This window comes from Pezoporus occidentalis, unplaced genomic scaffold, assembly GCF_034315485.1.
Source record: "Pezoporus occidentalis ecotype Australia unplaced genomic scaffold, CSIRO_AGI_Poc_V1 ctg61, whole genome shotgun sequence".
Taxonomy (NCBI): Eukaryota; Metazoa; Chordata; class Aves; order Psittaciformes; family Psittacidae; genus Pezoporus; species Pezoporus occidentalis.
In genome coordinates this window covers 2,122,295-2,131,719 of record NW_026915955.1, presented here as the reverse complement: position 1 = coordinate 2,131,719, position 9,425 = coordinate 2,122,295, and positions in this window count along the sequence as shown.

Genomic DNA, 9,425 nt, shown 5'->3' with positions numbered 1-9,425 from the left:
CTTTGGTGCCTTTTCATACAATCCTAGCCACAGTCAACAGGCAGGCAGTTTCTTCCAGGGAATACCAACATCATTGTGATGGCCTACCCTACTTACACTACTCCTCAAAGGCTGAAAGCAAAGCGTACCTGCATGCAAACACCAGGGGTGAACAAGCTCAGATGATGCTGGCTGATTGCTTTTAGCTAAGTGATCCCAAGCAGGGTGGCCTGGTAGCTTATTCTTGCTCTTCTAAGTCAACAAAGAAAATTGGAAAGAGTTTGTTTTAACAGCCTTTGTCTATGCTTGGTGTTTGCAGTAATGAGAGCTCTGAAATATATTCCTGCTACAGGTAGGAATTAGCAAGGCATGAAGTGTGCCCAAAAATACCCATTCAGTGACATGAAATTTATGCAGCATTCTTGTTGCTACCTTGCTGGATAGGCTGATACAAAATGTGAATAGGTAGGCACCTTGAAAGAACAGACACTGTTGCTGATATATAATCATATGTGTATATGCATGAATCTAAACTTTTGTATTTACTGCAAACAGAGATCAATAAATTATTTGCACTAAGGTAATAATACTCCAATGAGTATTATTATCTCCTGTTCACTGCTTTCCCATTAATGCATTTGCCATATGTTTCACGCATTCTTCAGTATTTGGACAAATGATGTCTAGTTAACACTTAAATTATGCTACTTCCTTGGAGCTGCCTGGACAAGCTACCCATTCATCCTCTAACCAAACAAGGAGCCAGGCAAATCATGAGGACTCCAGATAGTAAGGTTGTCTGCAAAAGGAGACACTTCTTCAATGGGGAGGGCCGACAGCAGTAGTAAACTGATTTTCAGTTGAAGTCATCTTCCTATTCAACCCCCTATTTAATTTGCTTTCTCAAATCCAGAATCAGATAGGGAAGATATCCTCTACCTTGACACATGAGGACTCAGTCAAATTCCTTATTGCCAGGTGGGCTAGGGGAAAACTGAAGTGTAAGAAAATTAAATGCAATTTGTTAATTTCCAAAAAATCAAACAATGACTACAGAAGAAATATCTTGTATTGTTTCCTCAGGTCTGTTTTCAAGTGCAGTTTCATTGATGGACTTGGTTACAGCACAAGCCACTCCCTGTACCCTTAAAGAGTGTTTAGGTCATTGCCTCATTTTAAGTACAAGAGTTTTTTGAAGCAGTTTCCACAGCAATCTTGTTCTCTGATCAACTTGTCAGCTACATTTACAGAACTCGAGTGGCTGCAGAAACTGCCCGCATGTACAGTTGGACCCTGCATGATTTATCTGTGCTACTGAGATGACCTAAGTCAGCTTGCAATCCGCACAGGATCTCACCTTGCTAACAACAGAAAGAAGAGTTGTCAGTGCTTATGGTAACAGAAAGAATCCCCAGAAGTTGGACAGGGAGTTTTCCATACAGTCCTCAGTTTACTTTCCCACAAACATCTCATGCAGCTACCCCACGAGCAGCATGACAGACTCCTACCAAACCTTACAGCACCTCTCTCCCAACCCCAGGTGAGGTCCACAGTACGCCACTGATGAGTCCGCCAGCTTTCCACACAGCTCTGTAATCCACTTTGTCCCAGTCCCACAGACAACCCTACAGCTCAACTCTCCTACTGCTGGAATGCATCCTTAGCCTATTTCCCCTTTAATGCAGGCACGACTCTCTACAAAGCTTTTGACCTTATCTCCCCAAATCCTGTCTTATTCACTGTCTGCTCCCCAATCATGTCACTGCTAGAGCATCAGCCAGATGCCAGGATCTTGGAAGCTGTGTATCTCTGGCATTTTTTTGAAGTCCACAATTCCTATGTGCTTGGTTTCTGTGCAGCCAACTGAACGAGCCTCCAGTGAGTGGTCTGGGTCTGCTTGAACAAAGCATTTAAAAGCATGCTTAACTTCAGAAGCTGAAGTGATGGCATTAAAGGCAACAGAACTATTCACAAACTCATAAATAAACATTCGCACCACTGCTTTGCCAGGCTGGGGCTGATTCCATTCAAAAATCAGCCTTATAGATGAAGCCCTTAGTGTCTGAACCTTTCTCCTGCTGTTTTTAATAGAAAATGCCCTCACTTAGAAACAGGTCTTTCCCATGCACACCACAGGGGAGAATAATTATATGTGATAGAAGTCATGACTTCTAAGTACTTCTAAGGTATCTGATTCCCTGTCTTCTTTATAGACTTATGCTTAGATCATTGCTGGTTTAATTAACTCTTAAATTTTAATTATCTTGCGGACTATAGATCTGAATAAATGATCTGATAAGTAAAACCTGGCTTTAAGGTCAGCTTAGCAAAATTATTTTTAACATTAGAGGTAGAAATTTCTCTATTTAACTAAACGTTTTCAAATCCCCCTACTCTGCTTTGACCATCTGATTTCATTAAAACTCAGAGCAGCTCCCAGTGAAGCAAGGCTTATGCTCAGGGTAGAGATGCATGACTCTCTTAAGCCTTTTTGCAATACCTGTATTGTCACACTTGGTCCCTATATAATCGTACTGCCAACAACTGACAGGTCTTACGTGCTGAACATGAGTCTGGGAAAGCAGATGTTTGCTTTTTATCCCTTTTCCTCTCCCTTTCCTTTTCCCAAATGCCAAATACACCGGCAGAACAGTACCTAGGTACTGCAATCCCACCCATCAGGTGTGGCTGGTCAGTGGGTCACAGATCAGGTTGACCGTCATGGGGGTCTGGGGTGTGTAGATGCCCTTGCAGCTGGAGAATTACTGTCTTGAGAGACCATGTGTCTCTGGGACATTGCAGGAAGTGGCAACAGCCAGCCACTGCCTGTGCCTCATGAGAAATGGCTTCACCATCCTGGGGTGATCCATGGGGCTGGGTGCTTTCCCCTTTGGGTTGCTCCACAATGGAGCAGTCTTGGGCTTCCTGGGGCAGTGATATTGCCCTGATTCCCCTTTCATACCAGTGTCATCCTACTGGCCAGTGGAATAAAATCAGTCAAAGCTATTGTCTTTTCCTGTGCCATACACATTTATCTTGTATGTATTTATTGCTATGCATAACAAGCTAAACAAGTGAACCACACATACTGAATGTGTCTGTGAATTTAGCAACCCAGCTTGTGCTTCCAGTGAGATTCAGTGGTACTAAACCTGCAAGCATTTTGACATACCTGCCTTAAGACCTTACAGAAAAAAAAAGCTGAAAACAAAATTTGAAAAGCACTTTTAAATGAAGAGGAAGTATTTTTAAAAGTGTGTTTTCTTAAATGGGTTTCTCGAGCCATCTGAGGAAGAACAGCCTACATTCAGCTGATATGTGAATGGCTGTGGCAGATACCCTGTTGAGGTAGTGGAGGCGAGCGACATGAGGCTAAATTTGGTGTCGATATAGTCACTGGGAAAGAGAAACAGGTGCAAGTGGGTTTCAAGTAGAAAACTAGTGTGACTTCCTTCAGATTTGGTATGCAGGGGGTGTGCAAACCAGGACAGCTTGCACATTCAGGGGCAAAGAAGTCAAGGAAAAAATGGTTTGTCAGGACAGAAAAACAGCCTGCTACACACACTTAAGTCTTCTGTTTGCCTTGACCAGCATCTGCATTTTAACCATACACAAAGGTATGGTGCTACATAACACAAGGCCTGGCCAAGGGCTGCGGCTGTCATGCCTGTCCAGAATACCCATGCCTGTGTAGGCAATCTACACACAGGACTGTGTAGGCAACCTACACACAGGACTGTTTCCTGTCATGATGCTGACAGCTAGACAATATTAATGAGCCACTTGTTTCCAGGAGTGCTGCCCTTGGTCAAGTTTTGATGAGTTCACAGGGAGGTGGGAGTGCTCAGTATTAATGCAAATCCATCCACTTTTGTATGAATGTAAATGCCTGTCTCAAAGAAACTCTGCTCAAAGATATCCGTAAGATGCAGCTGTTCGTTCTATTAGTCATTTTGCTGGGAAGATTCAGTCAACCTAGTAGAAGATGAGAGTTAGGGCTGGGATCCCTCTTGCAGCTTTGTGCACTGGTCCTGCACGTCCGTGCATACAAGAGAGCCCTTCAGACTCACTTTGTCCATAAGAGAGAAAAATGGGGGCTCCCAAGACGTGACTCCCCTTGGCTCCAAGCAGATGGTCTGCAATGGGATGAGGATGTGCCAGCAGCCCCCTACTTGTCCCCATCCTGTCCCTGGAGAGGTCCTTGCAGAGGTCAAGGGCAGATGAGCTCAGTCCTTTGTCTAACTCTTGCCATTATCTCCCACAGGGAGAGATAATGAGGAGTTTGAGCACTGCAGAAGCCCTATGGAGGAGTGGGTAGCCCTGATGGGCCTTGAGCTGCTGCTCACTCCCCTTGCCTGAACACTGCTTTTTAATAGCTTATGTAGTTGAATTCTAACTAAAATCACTGTGGCTGGAGGCAGGGATAAACACATGGGCAAGCAATGAAGCGATTAAGACCAGAAAACAAAGCTGGGCTGCGTACTTCCGGAAAAGGCACCAGTTTCCTGAAAAGGAGCTCTTTGTTCTCTGCCAGGCAGCACAGTCAGAACCATGCCACGGCCATGCCACCATGTGCTGTGCCCTCTGGAAAACAAATCTCTGGCCAGGTGTTTATTACAACGTGCTGGTATTCCTACGGTGGCTTTTCTTCCCTTCCCCTTCCCACTTTTTGCACCCATCCCTTCTTGCTGCACCACACCACGGAGGGACAACACAGCAGTCCAGGTAGCCCCAGCTGCCAGCCCCAGCAGCTACTAATTTACCTCCTGGGCTGCCTGCAGCCCGTGAGTAGCATGGTTCCTCACTTCTGATAAGTGCCAGCTTTTCAGCACCGCAACATTATTAGCTGTCTGTACCAGAGAGGCTTGTGACCAGTACAAGGGACAGCTTTTATTGCAGTTTACTGTCCCTTACTTATAAAAACACCGCCTTTTCATCTTCTTACTGTGCTGCTTGTCAAGTTGCTGGTTGGGGAGTGAAGGGAATGTCTACTTAGGCATCAGGGAAGGTGACATGTCTGTCAAACATGCAGTCAATTCAAATTCATGGGGAGCCACAAAAGACAGAAAGAAGTGTGGATACATTGAGCCAAAAGTAATATTGCAGCAGTTAAGAGTGAAATGTTAAACTGATTTAAATTCAATTGTGTTCATCACTGGAAATGCTGTACTGCCACTTGCACTCACCTTTCTTCATACTTTGTCCCAGTTCTCGTTTACTGCTGCAGCACTGAGGATCTCTGCTGGAGTTAGGGATTTCCCAGGCAGGAATACAGCATTGTGAAGCATCTGTGCAGAGTCTGATCCATCTGCTGTGTTTGCGTACTTGCTGTACTGTGAGTCAGACCTAAGAAGTGAATCCAACATAGTATATATGACTACTGTGCATGCAAGAGAGAATCTGTGTTACATGTGTGCACTTGCAGTCATAAAAATCATCTGTGTGAATACATACAGATGTTTTTGACCCCTATCCAGATATGTAGATTACAATCACACAGCTCAGAAGTGTGAAAGGACCCAGAAGAGAGAATATGAGAAAACTTTATTTGGCTTGTTTCCTTTTCCCTGCCTTAATAATGTAGAAAGCCACTAGTGTAAATGTAAATAGGGTCTGCAGAAATTTCCTCAGCAGAAGCCTAATTAGCACACTACTATCAGACACACAGCTAGTCCTGAACAAACTCTTCATGCCTTAGTTGACATGTGTCACCGAGCTAATGTAAGTTATGCAATTATCCACCAAATGGTTATCACTGAACCAATGGCTCGTACAGTAGTAGCTTTCATGGCTAATAACTGAAAATTGAATCAGACCTCACATGAGCTATTAACTGTGCACTGTAAAATGAATTTCTGTTACATAGTAGGATGGGTTATGTTTACACCATAGAGGCAGATACCAAACATAATTTTTGTGAAACTAAAATTACTATAATTATTCTAATTATGTTGCCTAGAAATTGAGATTTTTCATTTCTGTAATTTGAAATACATATGGACCCAGAAATATTGGATAAAAAGGTCAAATGTGTCATTTTTTAATGTATGTGCTTTGGCCATCATGAATGAATAAGGTCAGTAACAAGATTCTCACCCTGGAATGTTGCACATGAAACTCCATTATCACTTTGCAACCTCTTAAATGTGTCTTTAATATGCAGACAGTCAGGATATAGCAATTTCTATGCATGATAGCACATTGCAGATGTTTTTCTCCCGTGCCTCTCCACACCTTGATCAATTGATACTTGCTGTCCTGGAACTATATTTCATCCACGTGTTCCCTCCATCCTCACCCACTCTTCCCAAGAGCAACAACAGAGAGCTCTGCATGGATATATTAACAGTGAGAAAGTGATGACTTTGTTACATGAGTCTGGACTTGCTCAGGCTCACAGCTGGCCAAACAAACCTCCCTGCATGCTGTAGCCCGCTATCCTATTGATGAATCACAAGCAGCAGTTCAAGCATTTAAAAGCAATAAACTAGTTTCTACTAGCCTGTGTTTCAACCTGCTTTTTTAAGGGGGATATGTTGGAGTGGGTAAAGTAGCTTGAGCCCTTCTCCTTTCATTAGCTCTGGCTGGTATCAGGTGGTTTGGTCGTGGCTGCAGGGCTGATAAGCTTTCCCATTTTTGTCAGGACTGCGCCCTGCATACATTTTCCTTTTCAATAGGCACAGAACCTGCTGGCTGATTTGAACCAAATTTGACAGCTCTCAGACATATTGTCGCTGAAAAGTTCCTGCAAGGGTCACAAAAAGACGCAGCTATTTAAGGGGTTTGTAATTGAAGTGCAGACTTTCAGAAACTATGGATATTTTCCACAGAAAGCAAAAGTCAGTTGAAAACAATGAGTACAAAACATGAAATCAGGTTTCTCACAGGGCTGTGTCTCTTGACTAATTTAACAGACCAATATTAAGGTTTTCTGTCCCTTCTCTAGATTGCCCTGCACTTATCTTCCAGCTTCCCTCCAGAATGATGTTCTGGCAGTAGAGACCTTTCAAGGTTCTATTCTTATCTAAGATGAATACAAACCAATGAGTAGGTTCAAAAGCTAAGGGAAAGCAGAGCTACATATACATACAGAACACTTAGGTGTGTTTCCATCTTTAAAAAAGGCTAAAAGTGTGAGTAAAATAAGCATACCAATAATTCTTGTTTCACACCACAGATTGGGTTTGTTCTTCTGCTCACAGAATAATTTGTGACAGAAGGTTTTGTAAAAACCCAGGTATTTCTCATGGGCAGCTTACAGATGTGACCATATACTGAAAATAGTTTCAGGTTTCTTCTTCTGGTATAGCCTTTCTCTGTTTCTCTCTTATTTGGCTGGAAATTTCAGAAATCTTTAGGCTTCAAGTTCACAGAAAGACTACCATGCACAAGCTCAGTTATTTTCTAGTCCTGAGATAGGCTTTTCATACAGTGCAGTGGAGCACAGCGTGCCGCAGAGTGGATAAAACGAGAGGGAAGACAAGCTGATGGGGCACTGACAACTGGCCTAGAACTCCTGTATTCCACTTCTCCTTGAAGGCAGGTGTCTGAGTACTTTCACTTAGTATTCCCAGGCCTTAATTTACATTAGAAAGGATTTATCAGTGCTCACCCTTCAAATACACTGAGTGGACATTACACTTGATTGATGGTGCTCACCGGCTTGTAAAACGTCCTTTTAACTAGAGTGTTCAAGGGAGTGCCAGAAGCAAAGATCTCTTCCTCTGGAAATCTGGGGTTTAAATTCGCTCAGACAATTAAACTTGTGTCAACTGACCACAGCTCAGATGGCCATGTTCACTCTTTACCATGTAAAGACCCTCTTCTTCTCCAGCTATGTTTTAAAAGCAACTCTCATTGCATTTTGAATGCAGTGTGTTCAGTATGGGATATTCTCAGAACACCTGACAGATTAAGTTATTAAGTAGAAAGTGTTCCAATTTATTGGTCTGATGGGGAACAGAAACGAGACAGGCTTCAAACTGTTTATTGCTGCCATCCTGGGGGTCTTGCATGAGAAATATAGGCATTGCCAGGGTGGGTCAGTGGCTGAGAAGGTTTTTCTGGGACATCGTTTAAAATGTTAAATTTGGGTTGTCCTTTTATTGGCCTGAGGGAACTGTTTAAATTCCTGCATGTCCCAAAGACTACAATTATAGTAAGAAGAAAAAGCTCTCCACCAGGTGCAAAGAAGAAACAATCAAGTATCTGCACCTTAAAGGCCTCTGGGACAATGAGGAATTCCGGCCTGCAAACTTCACTCCTTGCTGAAGATAAAAGAAAGGCCTTTTTAGGACCCCTGCCTGACTATCTCTTGGAGCAAAAAGCTTTTCCTACCCCAAATCTCACCATTGTCAAGCCCATGAGCATTAAGAAAGGATACACAAAGCAGAAAGCTGAGACTCTGTGTGTCTCCTGTCAGTGGTCTAACCCTGCCGTTTCCAACTGGTGACCAAGGTCTGATACTTCAGAAAGTGGTAGGTGGCTAGGGAAATAATCAAAATATATCTCTGAGGCAGGCAGAAGGAATTCTCTTATAGCCTGAAGGCAATCATGTGAGGTCCTTACCACTGATTGCAGGCTGTGATTTGAAGTTTCTCCCACCAAAGAACATTTATCAGTGATTGGATCTTGTCACGCCTTCCACAGTAAAAGTTTAAAAGCTCCCTCTTGTCAGATATCCATCCCATGTGCTAACACCTGTACAAAACACCCAAATCACCTCAGGGTTCTTTTTTTCAGTAAACTGAGTAAATTACGGTCTTTAGGTCTCTCCTCCTACAGTCAGCCTGGCAGCCCACAACCCAGCTTTGTGGCTCCCCTTTGAAATCTTTGTCGTATTTCCTCAGCCTCCCTTAAGCCAGAAATGCAAGCCAGATTGTAGCAGTGGCTAACTAACACCAAACACTCACACCTCTACTTCTGCTTTCTAAATAACTATTAAACACTTTTGACAGAGCACTTAAAGCACTCATTAAAGGTAGCAGCAATAGTGTTCCTGAAGGTAAACCTCCACTGCACTCACAGTTACTCACCCAGGATTCAGGAGGTGATGGAGTTCAAACACTGGATTTGGCATGTGCCTTTCGGGAAATCTTAAGAAATGAATTTGACCTTTCTGTGTTGCTATCACTCTTACCTCATCCTTGCTTCTGCAGGACATCTACAACACTTGCACTGCTCTGTTTCCACCCAGTATATCTGCAGGCACATCTGCACAGACAGTAACTCTGCCTGCACTCTGAGTCAGCCAAGTGAAAGCCTTCTCCAGGCTGGAAGCTGTTTAGACATGTTACTGAAGGCTGTGCCCATGCTAATTTTTCCTGCTTCCTCATGGAGAAAAAAAAAGGTATGTCAAGGAATTGAATTTACTGTTTTTGAGTCTCCTCAAATGTAAAAATTACCGGTGCTTTCCAGCACACTGGGAGATACAGAGCTCTGGTGCT